The sequence below is a fragment of the Ochotona princeps genome, chromosome 1 (genome assembly GCF_030435755.1).
Source record: "Ochotona princeps isolate mOchPri1 chromosome 1, mOchPri1.hap1, whole genome shotgun sequence".
Classification (NCBI taxonomy): Eukaryota; Metazoa; Chordata; class Mammalia; order Lagomorpha; family Ochotonidae; genus Ochotona; species Ochotona princeps.
The window spans coordinates 161,871,089-161,888,458 of record NC_080832.1 but is presented as its reverse complement, the minus strand read 5'-3'; the positions used below and the strand labels follow the sequence as shown (position 1 = coordinate 161,888,458).

The 17,370-nt window shown below is 55.9% G+C and overlaps 1 protein-coding gene across 1 annotated transcript in view; it reads left to right on the top strand.

The window, feature by feature from the left end:
* Positions 1-2,042: 2,042 nt before the first annotated feature.
* Positions 2,043-17,370, top strand: part of EXOC2 (exocyst complex component 2) — a 176,362-nt gene continuing 161,034 nt past the window's right edge. The window contains exon 1 of the mRNA XM_004596494.2: positions 2,043-2,194. The gene's annotated coding sequence lies outside the window, so the exon portion shown is untranslated. The remainder of the gene's footprint in view (positions 2,195-17,370) is intronic.

The following is a 17,370-nucleotide window of genomic DNA, read 5'->3' as shown; positions in this document are numbered from 1 at the left end:
TATCCCAGTTGATAACCTTGCCTTCTTGTTTTCTTGTTTACTCCTGGCCTATCATGCATGGCCTCCTGTTTAGTTCAATCAGGCAAGGTTTTTCCCAGGGCCAACTGGTCCCCTCTTTCTGATTTGGGGAATTAATTTATCTTGCAATGGCTACTTTTCTCTGTGGCACCCACACTTTCCTTTCCAGCATGTAGCAGCTTCCGTCTTGGAACAAACCTCATCTTTGACACTATATTCTAACACCCTTATCCACATCAGCTGCCTTTATCACAAAATCCGCCAAAGCGATTGCCAAGTAAAAACACAAGACATCCAGTTAGATTTCAGCTTCATATAAAAAATAGTATTTCACTCTGACTATGCCCCGGGTGATTACGGGGACATATTTACACCAAGACAAAACGTGAGTATTGAGGTATTCCACGCAATGTTCATTGTGTGCTTAAGATCCAATCTTACTGGCCATCTTGTGTTTTCCCTCGCTGTATGGCTAAACGAGGTGGGCTGCCATGTCACGTTATCCTTTGTCCACTCCAGGAGAGTGCTGCTATTTTTTTTTTTTAAAGATTTATTCAGTTTATTACAAAGTCAGATATACCGAGAGGAGAAGAGACAGAGAGGAAGATCTTCCGTCCAATGATTCACTCTCCAAGTGAGCCGCAAGGGCCGGTGCTGCGCCGATCCGATGCCAGGAACCTGGAACCTCTTCCGGGTCTCCCACACGGGTGCAGGGTCCCAATGCATTGGGCTGTCCTCGACTGCTTTGACAAGCCACAAGCAGGGAGCTGGATGGGAAGTGGAGCTGCCGGGATTAGAACCGGCGCCCATATGGGATCTCGGGGCGTTCAAGGCTACGCCACGCTGCCGGCCGAGAGTGCTGCTCTTGTGTGGATGCCAGTGACTGCCCAAAGCTGGGCTCCGCTGTCTTTCACAGTTGCTTGTTGAGCTCAGCCTATGAGCTGCTCTTTCCTGAAATTCTTGCCACGCTTCCAGACCCTTCCTTATTTCCCGCGGTCCTTCACTCTGGCCTTTCCATCTCGGTCTCTATGTCTTGCTGCTGTCTCCAGTCCCAGTCGCACTCCCTGCACTTACACTGCAAGGGCATCCTGCATGGCCCATGGCAGGCATCTCACTGACCACCTCTGGGGTCGCAGAGGTAAACAGGAGGGCATGCTTAAAGCACAGTCTTCTCCCCTGAGCCTACTGGATAGACAGCCTCATTTCAAACCTTCAAACTGAAATCGAAGCCCTACTCACACTGCTTTTTTTTTCTTCTCCTTCCCTTCACCTGCCCTATTTTAGCTGGTGGAGTCACACCACTGCCCCTCACAAGACATCATGCAGTCACCCCTGCCCTTAACCAGCCCAGTCCTGTCCAGCCAAGGCTGGCTGCACTGGTTCACCCCGGTTATCCCAATGTCACGCCGTCCCACACCGGGCTCCTGGAAGCGACACTCCCATCCCCACACTAACAGCCTCCCAAGGGGAGCCACTGCCCCCTTGCTCTCGCTGTCCTCTTGGCTGTCCTGCCCCTGGAGGTGCTCATGCACGGGTCACCAACCCTCAGGGGAGCCTTGGTCCTGTGGTCCGACACCCGGCAGCTTCCATGGAGCCTGTCTGGAATACACAGCGTAGGAACCCCCATTCTGACTCCGGCGCCCCTCCTCCTACCCTCTCAGTACGTCCGGGAGGCCGGCCCTCTGACCTGGTGCTGCCCACCCAACCTCCACTCCGACCACCCACCCAGTATGCCCTCCTGACCCCTGACGTCCCCTGATCAGTGCAGCCACTTGACCCAGCGCGCAGCTCCTCCACCCAGTGTGACCTGACCCCTCACCCCGAGGTAGAAACCCCAGAGTGCACTGTTGCTCCCGCCCCTCGGTTCTCTCTCTGTGTGTTAGGTCTTCTGGGAGAGGACGCAAGCCGCAGGTGGCGAACCCACGGAGGCTGAGTTCCCTCCAGGCACTCTAGGCCGACCGGGAGCCGCCGCCGCCGCCGCCAGGACCCCAGTGAGGGAGGCACGCCCCCATCGATGACTCGGCGCTCGACTACCGGCGAATCGACGCGCTCGGCGCTCGCGGTGGGCGGAAGTGAGGCCACGGCCTTCATGGCAGTCCGCGGCCAGTGAGCGCAGGACTTCCAAGGCTCGGAACCCGATGTTTGAGGGCGGTCGGCGGCGACAGGCGGGCTGGAGGTACGTGTGGACGCCCTGAGGGCCTGGCCGACCGCGAGTCGGGGCTTGGGAGTGTCGCCAAGGACTGTGAAGGGCGTGGTGGTGGGGGGTGCTGGCGCCGGCCTCGGGGAGGTGCACCTGCCCTGCCCATAGCAGTGCCCGGCACTGTCCACTGCCCGGCTGCTGCAGTGGACACCCCAGCGCCCCTTTCCCCCCGCGAAGCCGTCTCTCCGACGGGTTGGAGGATTGGCTGGTGCACAGGGAGTTTGTCAGTTCGGTGTGCCTTTCGTGGAGGGCCGGGCTGTGTCGGCCGCTGTGAGGTCAGCTGTCAGGGAGACCCTGACCGGCACCACCTGTCCAGCCTCCTCAAGCCCCGGCGATGGGTCAGCGGGCGTTCCGAGGCTTCCCACTTCCATAACTGGTTCCTGGAAAAGCTTTGTGTTGAAGGAAACTGGTTTTAAACGGCACAAGGTCAAAAAATAAGGAGGAAATCCTTTTTTTTTTCTTGTAAGTTTGATAGCTTATGAATCTGTGAGTACACTAGGAAAACAAATGAGGTGTGTCTTGGCTTGGCTGCGCTTGTCGTTTGGGTGCACTGTGTTGACAGGGGTTTCAGAGATTCTGTGGCTGCTTCTCCTGAGTCTTGGTCTCTGTGGGCGCCCTCTGAAACCGCACCCTCTACCAAGGTGAGCTGTGTGAGTCACGGGGCCGGGGTGAGAAGGTAACGGGTCCTCGCTACTTCAATGTTCTGTTGCATTCAAGAAATTAAACAAATCTACAGAAGGTTAATATTTAAGTCAAAAAGAGGTTCCCCTCCTCCCCCCAACCCCATCAACAACAGCAACAACAACAAACAAATAAAAAAAGCCCCAGAAGAATCCCATAGTGTGGCTTCCATCCGAGTCTCGCACATGCATGGCAGGTGCCCAAATATTGGGGCCATTTTCCACTGCTCTCCCAGGCTCATTAACAGCAAAACTGGCCTTCTGAGATAGCAGTGTGACAGACAGTAGCTTAACCTACTGCACCAGGCCCTGTGGGATTTCGGCTGTTGCCAGTTGGCGTGGTTTTCTCAGGTGCACTGCAGGAAGCCGGATGGGGCCAGAGCAGGTGGGACAGGAGCCAGTGTTGCCATAGGGGACATTGCCTTAGAGCAATACCTCCCACCAGCAGGTGCTGCTGTTTGTAGAATGCGTGGGTTTTGAAGTTTCATGCCAATGTGGAACCGGAATGAGGAGCTACACCGGGCACCTCTGCCGAGCTGTGTGCTGGGTTGTGGAATGGTCCCGGATGCTGCGGAATGTTTTTGGAAACCTCCAGGGTGGTTGAAATTGGTGATAGTTAAATATGCTTTAGAAAGTGTTTGTGGCAACTTAGAGGAATCATTATTGGTAACAAGCACACAGACTGGAAACAGTTGCCGAAAAATGTACCCCTTAGAGACTCAGAAGTACTGCCTGGTCCTCACACTGCCCCTGGCCTCCTGGTAACAGCCACTCAGTGGCTTAGCCTGCTTGGAACCTAGCTCCCCTGTGTGTGTGTCCAGAGAATGTGTAAAACCTTCCAACACTCTGAGCTTGGGTTGCGTCTTGTCCCCATGTCTTGTTAGGGGCTGTGACTGTTACTGGTATTTATGAACCAGTCAACAGACTAAGCGTTTACCCTACAGGTTTTCATCATTTTTGTATCTCCCCATCTGTGTCGCTGCCTGGCATGTGAAACATGAAATACTGTTAGCCTGCACTCAAGACAGCCAAGGGGGGCCCCGGCACGATAGCGTAGTGGTTAAAGTCCTCGCCTTGCACTCACTGGGATCCCATATGGTCACCAGTTCTAATTGGTTCTAATCCCGGCGGCCCTGCTTCCCATCCAGCCCCCTGCTTGTGGCCTGGGAAAGCAGTCAAGGATGACCCAAAGCCTTGGGACCCTGCACCTGCTTGGGAGACCCAGAAGAGCTCCTGGCTCCTGGCTTTGGATTGGCTCAGCTACAGCCGTTGCACTCATTTGGGAAGTGAACCATCAGATGGAAGATCTTCCTCTCTGTCTCTCTTTCTCTCTGTATATCTGCCTTTCCAATAAAAATAAATAAATCTTAAAAAAAAAAAAAAGACAACCAGGAACTATAGTACTGGGTGTCAGTACAGGTGCAGTTCAGAGATGGGAAGGACGAATTGGGGTGAGAATGACTTGGTCAGTTTCAGGGTAGTGAGACCACGGATATTCCTGGAACATTCTTTGGCTTGATACTATTGGTAGCATTTAGGGTTGGGTTTGGACTGTTCACTTTATTTCTTTTTGTTGTTGTGGGGTTGAGCAATTTCTGGTACTTACTACTTTCCACTTAGAATAGGTGAAAGTGGTGATAATGGACAGGACAGCGGATGCCGGGGGTGGAAAGCCTGGATTGGGATCTGTGAAAATGTTAACAGCATGATACTGGGATGTTGAGCCCGGAAGGCTGTGTGGCATTTTCGAAGATGGAAGAGCACACCTGAGATGTGCAGGCCTTGAAACTGGTCCATATCGGAAGTCCAGAGTGGACACCTGCCGCTTTACTCTCCAGGTTCCTATTTCTCTCACCCACTTCCGCCACACCTGCTCTGTGACCACCTCAGGAAGTGCCACAGTTTCTTGACCATCTTATCCATCCTATCATCCACAGGTGGAGTGAATAACCTTGCCACCTGCTTTGGAATTCAGAGAGCTGCCAGCAGAGAATCCCATGGTTTAATCTGTCCTTCTCCCCCCTGCCAAAATCTCTCATTTCCCGGTCGCAGTGGGAGATTGTGGTGATGCTAAGACCCATCCCATGCAAGGGTTCTGCATCTCCTCCACTCCTGCCTTGGTGAGAGCCGTGGGCTCATTTACCCTGTCTTGCTAACGGCCCCTTCCCGTGGCCCTTACGCACGCTTAGAGACAGCAGGCAGAACCAGTGTACTCCCTTGGTCTCACAGGCCCGTTTCCTTCCGCCTTCCCAGCCAAAGCTCCTGGAAGAGCTGTCAATGCCAAACTTGTCCTCCCCCAGCATGGCACTGAGGGGCAAGGCCATTCATGACCTCCTGCTCACAGAAGCCTGTGGTCTCATCTCGCCAGCGTGGTGTCCGTGGTGTATCGGATTTGCAACAAATCCGAGGAAATCTGTTCCTAGTCCTGGTCTGCAAATTCATCTTAGGGTAGGCATCCAGCCCTGTTTGCTTTGGAGGTTCTGTCTGGCCAGTATCTGAAAATGTCCCAAGTCTTCTCAGCGAGTGAGTTTCATTTGGAGTGCGAGGAGAAAATTCATGAAAAAAATAATAGCAACAATAAATGTTACTTATCTACATAAAGCTGTAACAAGGATGTGGTAGGGACATTAAGTACAGTTGTCTATGGATTTTCGAATGAATAATGCTGTGCTTTTATAAAAAAATTATTGTATTTTGTTTTTGGAAGTGCATTTGTTACTGGCATGCTTGACTTTTTATGTATTTATTTATTTATTATTATTTTTTTAAGATGTACTGCTTCATTTGAAAAGGTTACAGGGAGTCACAAAGAGAGCCTGCTTCCTCTGGTTCAAATCCCAGGTGCCTGCACTAGGCAGGGCTCTGCCAGGAGCCAGGGGATGCATCTTGTTCTTTCAAGTGGGCAGTACTGGGGCCATCCTTTGCTGCTTCCCTGGACCCTTAGCAGGGAGCTGGATTAGAAGTGCAGCAGCTGAGACATGGACCTGTGCCCGTATGGGATGCTGACCCTGAAGGCGCCGGCCTAACAGGTGGTTGGCTTCTAATGATGTCAGCAGTGTCCAGTGGCAGTTAGAGGACTGGCCGCCTTTAGCACCACAGCTCCTGGCTGTGCACAGCAGTGAAAGTGCTCTGTGCCTTGGGAAGACTCTTAGATCCTGAGGGGAAAGAATTTGTGGTTCTGGGGAACAAATGAGGCTTCTAACTAGCTCCTCTAATTAAAAGGGAGTCTGGTCTTGTTTGATGAGAGTACCTGGGTGATTGAGTGTGTGTGTAACAGATGAGTTCTGTGGGGGCCCCGAGAGCTCAGGCGTCAGGTTGTCTGTGTATCGTCTTGCTTCCGTTATTGTTTCCTGCTCTCTTCGCTGTTCTTTGCCTTTTAATCCCAAACCTTCAAATACTGCAGTAGGAGGTAAGAGTCCCAGCATTTGTTTCCATTGATCAGTAACATTGCTGAAGTTATAAGACCGCCTCCCTTCATCCCAAGTCTTAACACATAAATACTTGTTCTTCATCTTCAGCAACAAATAGAATGTTTTAGTTACGTTGTGTGTAAAGAGGGAGGGAAGGATAAGAGAAGCCTAGGGAAAGGGCCGGGTGTGCAGTGGTGCTCTGGCTGCTCTCTCCAGTTGTGTGCCCCCTCTGAGACCCTCAGTCTCCTCAGGTCCTAACCCCGTAGGTTGGGCCTTGGGCCCTTTCCGCGTCATACATGGTTGTGTTTGTGTTGACCCTGATGCCGGGCCAGAGCAGGTGAGAGAAAGCAGAGCAGTTTGGAAAGCTGAACTGGGGGGTTCCTGATCCTGGCTGTGGGATTTGTCCTACCCTCTGTCTTGTTGGTACAGTCTGTGGCAGGGCTGATGCAGTCTCGGGAAGAGGGGAGTCTGAGTTCACAGAGAACCCCAGGAAGGAGAGCCATGCCCCTGAGCCCTTTGCGCAGGATGCCTGGGAGGTTTGGGCCCAGCTCGACCACGTGGGGCCAGTCTGTTCTAGGGCAGGTGGGGCCTGAAGGAAGGTAGTGCAGTGGCTTTGCACTGTTTCAGTATGGCCCGAGAGCCCGACCGGATGGACTTGTAATCTGGGGAACTACTGTACAGCTGGACCGTTGGGTCCCCTGGATCCCAGACAGCCCTGGACAGTGCGTCTGCAACATGTCCGTGTGCACAGCTGGGTACAGTCATGTCCTCCTGCAGCACCCAAGGGGGTGTGCTCTGGGCTGCACCCACCGGGCTGGAACTGCTGATTTGAATGGCTCCGTGAGGGGGTGGCTTTTGAGGGGAATGTTCGCTGGTGTGTGGCCTCATCTGGAAGGAAAATGGTGCTTTAGCAGTTCAGGGCTTCATGGGGAGGGGTGTCGCATTCTTTTAGTATGTTTCCTTTCCCTCTAGCTAGCTGACCGGCAGGGGCTTGGTAGGTTGAGACTGCTCCAAATCCGGTGATTTTGAAATCAGTGAAACTCTCCTTTACCCTTTGTGGAAATGCTGCTTTAGACTGAAGCCCTGACAGGGAAACGACTCATGGTCGTCTGTCCCGCTAGCAGATATTTTGGGAAACTTAAGATTGTGACACAGTAAAATATGGGAAAGTTACACAAACGCTTTCTCTCCCTTGTTCTGAAAACACTTTATCTCCCCTTGTGCTTTGTTAAAGAAAAGCGAGGTTAGAGAAATTCAAACTAAGACAAATCTAAAAAGAAAATCTGGAGTTTAAGTGTATAGCATAAATTATAAGGTGGCCTTTTGTCTTTATTTTAATGAAAAGCTTTCTATAATACTGATTTTCTCCTTTTCCCTGTGATGGATAGGAGGTTAATTGATGTTAAATGGATGCTTTGTTAATCCTTCATCAGCTACCACATTGGTATGGGGGAGTACAGGTCAAGACTACACAAGGCCATGACCAGCGTGTTTTCTCTGGGAGGTTTATGGGTTCCGCCTCCTCCCCCACCGCTTCTGCAAACCTCACAGAGCTCCCTCCAGCTGGACCCGGAGCCCGGGCTCTCCCCCCTGCGCCCCCGCCCCCGTCTCCATCGCTGCCCAGTGACAGCTTGTAGATGTTGCGTGCGAGTGAGTTCAGCTGGCGCTGTGTGGTCTGAGTGTGTGGTCTCCAGCTCAGCCGAGAGGCTGCTAACAGGGTGGATGAGAGAGAGCAGTGCTGTTTACTTTAATTTATTTCGGATGCCGGAATTGTGCCCGGAGTTTCTCCTAAGCCTGATTCCCTTAGCTCCAGCTTCAATCCCTTGCAGCTGCAGCCCCCTCCCGGGAGGCGCTCTCCAGGGCTGCTGCCTGTGGAGTCCCTCGCGGTCGGAACTGTTAATGGCACTGCTGAGTGCGGTGCTTATTTTGCTTTCACTATGGCAAGATATATGGCCTTGAAGAGATGTCTTTTGAGCTGGGGCTAGAGAAATAAAGCAGGAATCACAAGATAAATGACAACGTTGATGTATTTTTAGAAACCGGGGAAGCTATTACCCCCAAATTTGGATCCCTTTCATCCAACTCTGCTCCCGTAAAAGAATCTGGAAGTTCGGCGACATCTGTCATGTTTAGCAGTTTTAATAAAATTAGCCAATTTAAGCTGACAGTTGATTCCCGACCTTTTTAGGAAAATTTGCCTTGATTTTGGCATGCCTGTGTACTGTAGTTATTCTATTTGTCAGTGGTGATATTGGCTTGTTTCACCATAAGGAGTTGACAGGTTGACACAAATGAAGCCTTGTTTCCGTGTGATGCTGTTCTTGATTTTGTTCCTCTCGTCCCTGAGTGTTTTGTTGAGGTGAGCTCATATTCTGTTGTTTGAGTCGGTACCGCCAGGCTGACTTTGCGTCGTTGCGCTGCCTCACGGGTGGCCTTGTGGCCATCCTGGTGGCCATCCAGGTGGCCAACCTGGAGTGAAGAGGTGTCAGTGGTTCCCTGTTGCAGACTGAAAGTTTCAGGCCCCTGCCACCTTGCTCACTTTGGTTCTGCTGCTTTTTTGGGGCGTCCTCTTCCTCATTGAACACTCCGTCCACGGCAGGGTGAAGTCCTGTTACCCCTGTAATAACCTGCAAATAGTTCAGTAGCACTCCATGCCTTGCTTAAATGTGTCTGCATTATTGTTATTGTTTTGCTTTGGGATTTGTGGTGCTTTCAGGGGTTCTGAGACACGGGGAACACACCCACAGGGCTCTGCAGCCGCCCCCTCTCTAACTCTGTGACATCTTTCTCCCCCCCAGAGAGGTTCCAACCCCTGGTACCCTTGTCTGTCCGTACACTTACCCTGAACCGGCGTGTCAGTGGATGACATGTGTCCACAGGTTGGAGTGTGTGCAGCGATAGCATTACCTAAGAAGGAAGAACATTCCTGTGAAGAAATGATGGTAATTATGTTCAGGTAGGAGAGCGCTTGACAAAGTTCATGGGAAAAAGTCTTCATGGATTTCAAGAAAATGTTTGGAGCCAAAGTAAAAGCATCTTTAAGATGATTTATTTATTTTAATTTTACTTGAGAGAGAAACACGCAATGGTCTTCTATCCTCTGGTTCATTCCCCAGATGCCCCGCACAGCCAGAGCTGGGCCGGCCGCAGCTGGGAGCCTGGCGCCCGAGGCATCCCCACACAGCCAGAGCTGGGCCGGCCGCAGCTGGGAGCCTGGCGCCCGAGGCATCCCCGCACAGCCAGAGCTGGGCCGGCCGCAGCTGGGAGCCTGGCGCCCGAGGCATCCCCGCACAGCCAGGGCTGGGCCGGCCGCAGCTGGGAGCCTGGCGCCCGAGGCATCCCCGCACAGCCAGGGCTGGGCCGGCCGCAGCTGGGAGCCTGGCGCCCGAGGCATCCCCGCACAGCCAGGGCTGGGCCGGCCGCAGCTGGGAGCCTGGCGCCCGAGGCATCCCCGCACAGCCAGGGCTGGGCCGGGCCGCAGCTGGGAGCCTGGCGCCCGAGGCATCCCCGCACAGCCAGGGCTGGGCCGGGCCGCAGCTGGGAGCCTGGCGCCCGAGGCATCCCCGCACAGCCAGGGCTGGGCCGGGCCGCAGCTGGGAGCCTGGCACCCGAGGCATCCCCGCACAGCCAGGGCTGGGCCGGGCCGCAGCTGGGAGCCTGGCACCCGAGGCATCCCCGCACAGCCAGGGCTGGGCCGGGCCGCAGCTGGGAGCCTGGCACCCGAGGCATCCCCGCACAGCCAGGGCTGGGCCGGGCCGCAGCTGGGAGCCTGGCACCCGAGGCATCCCCGCACAGCCAGGGCTGGGCCGGGCCGCAGCTGGGAGCCTGGCACCCGAGGCATCCCCGCACAGCCAGGGCTGGGCCGGGCCGCAGCTGGGAGCCTGGCACCCGAGGCATCCCCGCACAGCCAGGGCTGGGCCGGGCCGCAGCTGGGAGCCTGGCACCCGAGGCATCCCCGCACAGCCAGGGCTGGGCCGGGCCGCAGCTGGGAGCCTGGCACCCGAGGCATCCCCGCACAGCCAGGGCTGGGCCGGGCCGCAGCTGGGAGCCTGGCACCCGAGGCATCCCCGCACAGCCAGGGCTGGGCCGGGCCGCAGCTGGGAGCCTGGCACCCGAGGCATCCCCGCACAGCCAGGGCTGGGCCGGGCCGCAGCTGGGAGCCTGGCACCCGAGGCATCCCCGCACAGCCAGGGCTGGGCCGGGCCGCAGCTGGGAGCCTGGCACCCGAGGCATCCCCGCACAGCCAGGGCTGGGCCGGGCCGCAGCTGGGAGCCTGGCACCCGAGGCATCCCCGCACAGCCAGGGCTGGGCCGGGCCGCAGCTGGGAGCCTGGCACCCGAGGCATCCCCGCACAGCCAGGGCTGGGCCGGGCCGCAGCTGGGAGCCTGGCACCCGAGGCATCCCCGCACAGCCAGGGCTGGGCCGGGCCGCAGCTGGGAGCCTGGCACCCGAGGCATCCCCGCACAGCCAGGGCTGGGCCGGGCCGCAGCTGGGAGCCTGGCACCCGAGGCATCCCCGCACAGCCAGGGCTGGGCCGGGCCGCAGCTGGGAGCCTGGCACCCGAGGCATCCCCGCACAGCCAGGGCTGGGCCGGGCCGCAGCTGGGAGCCTGGCACCCGAGGCATCCCCGCACAGCCAGGGCTGGGCCGGGCCGCAGCTGGGAGCCTGGCACCCGAGGCATCCCCGCACAGCCAGGGCTGGGCCGGGCCGCAGCTGGGAGCCTGGCACCCGAGGCATCCCCGCACAGCCAGGGCTGGGCCGGGCCGCAGCTGGGAGCCTGGCACCCGAGGCATCCCCGCACAGCCAGGGCTGGGCCGGGCCGCAGCTGGGAGCCTGGCACCCGAGGCATCCCCGCACAGCCAGGGCTGGGCCGGGCCGCAGCTGGGAGCCTGGCACCCGAGGCATCCCCGCACAGCCAGGGCTGGGCCGGGCCGCAGCTGGGAGCCTGGCACCCGAGGCATCCCCGCACAGCCAGGGCTGGGCCGGGCCGCAGCTGGGAGCCTGGCACCCGAGGCATCCCCGCACAGCCAGGGCTGGGCCGGGCCGCAGCTGGGAGCCTGGCACCCGAGGCATCCCCGCACAGCCAGGGCTGGGCCGGGCCGCAGCTGGGAGCCTGGCACCCGAGGCATCCCCGCACAGCCAGGGCTGGGCCGGGCCGCAGCTGGGAGCCTGGCACCCGAGGCATCCCCGCACAGCCAGGGCTGGGCCGGGCCGCAGCTGGGAGCCTGGCACCCGAGGCATCCCCGCACAGCCAGGGCTGGGCCGGGCCGCAGCTGGGAGCCTGGCACCCGAGGCATCCCCGCACAGCCAGGGCTGGGCCGGGCCGCAGCTGGGAGCCTGGCACCCGAGGCATCCCCGCACAGCCAGGGCTGGGCCGGGCCGCAGCTGGGAGCCTGGCACCCGAGGCATCCCCGCACAGCCAGGGCTGGGCCGGGCCGCAGCTGGGAGCCTGGCACCCGAGGCATCCCCGCACAGCCAGGGCTGGGCCGGGCCGCAGCTGGGAGCCTGGCACCCGAGGCATCCCCGCACAGCCAGGGCTGGGCCGGGCCGCAGCTGGGAGCCTGGCACCCGAGGCATCCCCGCACAGCCAGGGCTGGGCCGGGCCGCAGCTGGGAGCCTGGCACCCGAGGCATCCCCGCACAGCCAGGGCTGGGCCGGGCCGCAGCTGGGAGCCTGGCACCCGAGGCATCCCCGCACAGCCAGGGCTGGGCCGGGCCGCAGCTGGGAGCCTGGCACCCGAGGCATCCCCGCACAGCCAGGGCTGGGCCGGGCCGCAGCTGGGAGCCTGGCACCCGAGGCATCCCCGCACAGCCAGGGCTGGGCCGGGCCGCAGCTGGGAGCCTGGCACCCGAGGCATCCCCGCACAGCCAGGGCTGGGTCAGACCGCAGCTGGGAGCCTGGCACCTGAGGCATCCCCTACCTGGTGAGGCTGAGGATCGGTGGAAGCTGGATTGAGTAACTGGGATTTGAGCCGGTCACCCAGATGTGAGGGTCCTAAGTGGCAGTGTGAGCCACCATGCCCAAAGCCTCCCCCGCAAAGAGAGTGATGTTTATGCTTCATTTTCTCCGTGGACCTTCCAAGCACTTTCTTGAGATTTGGGCATGTTGAGCAGCCACTGTGAAATGCTCTCAACTTGAATCAGATGGAAATGGTGCCAGCGTACCTTGCTGGGTAGCAGTCAGTGGCTTAGGTAGCTGTTCTGAGCCTAGTGCCCGGTGGGGCCCGGTCCTTTGTTTAAAATCTGGCTGGGAGCTCCAAACGGGTCAGTCCTAATGGAGCTGAGTCTGTCCATGACTGCTTAAGCACTGCACTTTCATTCTGTGCCGACCCCAGTGGGAATCATGACCAAGAACAGCTGACCCTCCCCTAAGGACAAGGAGTCCAGAGCATCCGTACCACCACAGTGTCTTAAACTCAGCGTTAACTTTAAGAAAAAACATTAGTGTTTATTTAACTATTCATTTCTTGTCTTCCTCTTTGTGTGTGTGTATGTGTACTTTTAAAAAACAGGCAATCAAACCTACCTGTTTCTGGCTGGTTTTTGTGGGATGAATGAAAAGTACCTTTTTCTGTTACCAGCGTACATGAGAGGGTGACATTCCTTTCAGTTAAACATGAAGAAGATCTGGGGCAGGGGCATGGGGACATGGCCGTGGGCTCAGCGGGGATCCAGCTGCTACCGGAGTGCTTTCTGAGACAGTGCTTGGTGGCTGCTGGTGGGGCACTCATTCATCCGTTCGAGAAGCAGCATGTCCAGGACACAGTCCAGAATCTGGCCATGGTATCTGCAAAAGCTGTCAAGTCCTGAAAGGCCCCTCCCGTGGCTTCTGAGAGCTGGGGTCGGCCGGGCCCCGGAGGTCTCTGCTACTGCTATGGTGGTGGAGGAGCTGAGGCCGAGCTTTGTGGGGAACCTCTGTCGTGTCGCATGTCGCCCAGCCGTGGCTCCAAGCAGGGTTTAACAGAGTGTGAGGCAGTGTCCAACCCACAGAGCCTCATGCCGTCGCCCGTTGCTGATTTCCAGCCTATAATGTAAGGGTCAGGAATACCCTGGTTTGTTACCATCACTTTGTTGACTTCAGCAGGCGGAAGAGAGAGAGTGAGTCCACTGGCTCACTCCCCAGGTGCTGTGAGCCAGGAGCCGGGAGTGACTGCAGGTCTTCTACTTGGATGGCAGGAACACCATTTCTTGAGCCCTCTCCAGTGCCCTCCCAGAGCCTGGGTTGGCAGGCTGCAGGAGATACAGAGCAGCATCGCAGGCGGTGTGCAGGCGTTGCTATAGGAGTTGTGAATGCTTTGCTCATTAAATATATGCCTCCTCCCACTCTGAAGGTAGTTGCAAGGGGCCGACCTGGTGAGGCAGCAGCCTAATCCTTCACCCTGTGTGGCGCCAGCTTCCTGGATGAGTGCCGCGTCATGTCCTGGCTGCCCGGCTTCCCATCCAGCTCTCTGCTGGAGGCCTACGGAAGTAGTAGAAATGGCCCAAGTTGTTAAGCTGCTATGCCCAAGTGGGAGACTGGAAGAGGCTTCCGGCTTCCAGCTTTGGGTCAGCTGAGCTCTGACCATTACAGCCTTTTGGGGAGTAAACAAATGGGTAGAAGATTTTCTATTTCTCTCTCTCTGTCTGTAAAGTCTGCCTTTCAAATGAAAATAAATCTTAAGAAAAATAGTTGATGTGCAAAAGAAAAGAGCAGGTCTGTCTGAAAAGCATATTGCACACAAGAACATCATGGGATAGTGGTCCTATCCGGGCTGCCTAGGGCCTGGACCCCATCCAAGAGGGCTGATTCAGGCAGGGCAGTCTGAAGTCCGTGTGCGTTTCTAGAACCTTCATGTCCATGCTCATCGCTTCAGGAGAAGGCAGTGTAAAACATGTACAACAAAACTCTGATTTCCTTGACCCTTGCGTCTCCTTAATCTTGTTTCGTTGCTCGTGTTAATGACTGCGTGCGTCATTCATACCCAAGCTCGGTGGTTAACGCAGGCCTGCCGGCATTTTATTCTATTCTTTTTCAGATTTAAATAGGAATGTTTCTTTGTTGGCTTCTGATTCTAACACATCAACAAAAATAATTTTTGTTGACCGCGTGGAAGAACTGAACTTGGGCTGATTGCTAAGCCTCCTTCAAATATAAGCTAAAACCTGTAAAAGTGGAATGATCGCTGGGGTTTTCTTAAAGTTCTTCCTTGGAAGCTTTAAAGGTGTCGAGGAGTGATTCAAGTGGGAGATGCAGTGTTGAGGCTGGTTGGTGGGACTTGGGGTGCTCGTGGCTCTTGTGTGTATGCTTGAGATTTCTGTAATGAAAGTTAAAGTGTCACCTGGAGACGTAGGGTGACATTTAGGCCTGGGTTTGAGTCCCAGTGCTGCCTCTTGGCTGTCACTTTGGGAGAGCTCTAAATTCTGTTATTTTGTCTAATAACCCCTGTTATTACTGAAACCGCTGAATGGTGATGTACTCTCCCTTCTAGGTACTTTATCTGTGTATCTAGTATGTCAGGTTGTCTAATTTCATGTCTTTTTTTTTTTTCTAATTTGTTTTAAGTACCCTGTTGCTCTTAACTTTTCATAACATCCCCCTGGCCACACAGTAGCTCCTCGCCTCGCTCTGTGTATTTCACACAACTCATTTTCTAGTTGTTTTATTTTGTTTCCATTTGCTATAATACAGTTTTCCAGTTACAGGAAACTCGATCGTTTCAGTCACTGCTTAGCTTTCCAGAATTTGCTTCAAGTCAACGTAGAAAGGTGAGCCTAAGGCCCAGACACATTTTGGGGAGTTGCCGTGGTGGAGGGGCTCGTGCCATGGCTGTGGGAGCCCCACACATTCCCTGCTGGTGGCCATCTTCCTGTCAGTCCACAGTAGACCTTCTGTCCTGTCAGCTGTGATATTTGTATTTGACTTCTCAAATACCAGGAATTCTGTATTGACATTTGAAGTAAAGTGAACAAGCAGATGAGGCTGGTGCTCGTTGGCTGTATTGGGGATGAGTGCTAATATGCTGGAAACGAGGAGGCGAGGGCATGGAGCTGTGATTGGTTTAGGATGCAGTGAGTGTGACCTTCAGTTCTGGTAACTGTGTCTGTTCGCCAGAATTGGGGGTTTTCCTGTCATGTTGGTGTGCGGGTCTGAGTCCATGCAGAGCTGTCCCCACTGGCTGCAGAGACCTCCGCCCTGCCAGCTCCTAGGAGGTAGCTGCGGTGACCAGTCCTCGGGGCCCTCCACCTCGTGTTTTTGCTGTTAGTTTGGGCAGTAGAAATCCCCTCCCATCTCTCTGGAAACACTTAGAGGCCTGCTGGGGCAGCACACTGTCCGGCCTACCCAGCTGGGGCAGCACGCTGTCTGATCCAGCCAACCTGGGGGTACTTAGAGTTGGCTTTGGACTTGGATGTTCCTGTTTGTATTAGGCTTGAAGACTTGCAGACGTCTTTGATGCACATGACCTGATTAGTCCTCCAGTGCACCTGTGGGATGAGTTGTCCTTATTCCCGTTCTGTGTGTGACAGCAGAAGGAGATCAGAGGGACCCAAGGTAGTCCTACAGTGAAGGTCTGATTTTATGTCCTCCAGCTCCTGCGGGGTCTTTTTGTAAAAAGTTGGCCTTGACCAGAAGGTGGGAGTGTTGTTGACCACACATAATTCAGTTTATCTTGCACTGATTAAAACTGCTGGTGGTGATCTAAATGCCAGTTGGTATCTCTCAGTGTTGTGCTCATGGTCCTCTGAAAGCTGGTCAGGCAGGGAAGTGTGTCCAGGAGGACAGCTTGGCATGTGTGTGTGTCTGTCCGGCATAGCCCCTGGAGCCAGATTGGGTGGAATCCTGCTCCGCTGGCTGGGATTTGTGCAGCCTTGGAGACAGTGCTTAACAGCACATCCTCTCAGAGAAGTTAGGGGGCTTACAAGTTAGGGCCTGAGAACATGAGCAAGGGCTTAGGTGTTCTGAGCCCTCAGTGAATACACCGTGGCTACTGCTGTTCGTTGGTGTCTGCTTCACATCTAAGTTATGTCTGTTGATTAAGTTGCACCCTGATATTATTTGCGTGGTTTCTTATTTTATATTGAAAAGTCTCTAAAAACAATCTGTTAGAAGAACTAATGGAATTGGGTTGGGGGGAATGGGTAGTGAGTGGGGCTGAGCCTGCCCTGACAGAGGGGTGTGTTTGAGCAGCAGCAGGCAGGGCCCCCTCTTGAGCTGCTTGCTGGAGGTGGGGCAGAGTGCCACAGGGACCCTGGGGAGGTATGCCTGTGGGGGCAGTAAGTGCAGAAGGCGCCCTCTGGTGACATTTGCAGTTCCACCTCAGGTGCATTGCTCTCCCAAGCACCAAGCATTTCACCACCTGGGTCCAGTTTCATGGGCTCTGGTGGTTCAGGAACCAGTGACCTGCTGCTCCTGTCAGAGTTCTCACAAGAGCCATGCTTGTTCCGTAGGACACACCTCAGCTCTAAGCTGTGTGGTGTCCCGCAGCCTGGATCCCTGTGAAGTGTAACGTGGAAAGTGGCCTAGTCCTCAAGGGACCCGTGGAGTTGGAGAGTGTGTGCTGTTCCGCCCGTCTGGCTTAGGCATGGAGAAAGCATGTTTCCTGTGCTCCTTCCTGCGAGTCAGGGCCTGCCTTGCGGGCTCCTACTGTCTGCTGTGCACATCCCCCTCGCCCCCTGCAAAGCACTAAGGAGCATTAGGCATCCTGTGTTTGCTCTGTCCCTCCAGGAGAGGACTGGGGTCGACTCTCAGAGGCCCAGAAAAGGCTGGAAAGGGAAAAGCCTGCTGAACTGGGGACCTGTGCTGTTTGAGCTGCGAGGAGAGGGGTGCTCTCTGCCATGGTGGGCCTCACCAGAAGCGCCGAGCAGGTCAGGGGGCCCTGGGAGCCAGGGAGAAGCAGGGCCAAGGCCTTTCTTGTGGTTTTCACAGGCAGGAAGGACATGGGTGTGGCAGGATAGGCAAGCTGAGCCGGCGTAGGATTGGACACTTTGAATAGTTTAGGAGGGCTCTGTGCTGTGGGGGTGGTCCCTGGTTGGGTCAGGGGACTGTGTGCATGGACTTGGAGCCTGATTAAAGGGGAGGATGGACT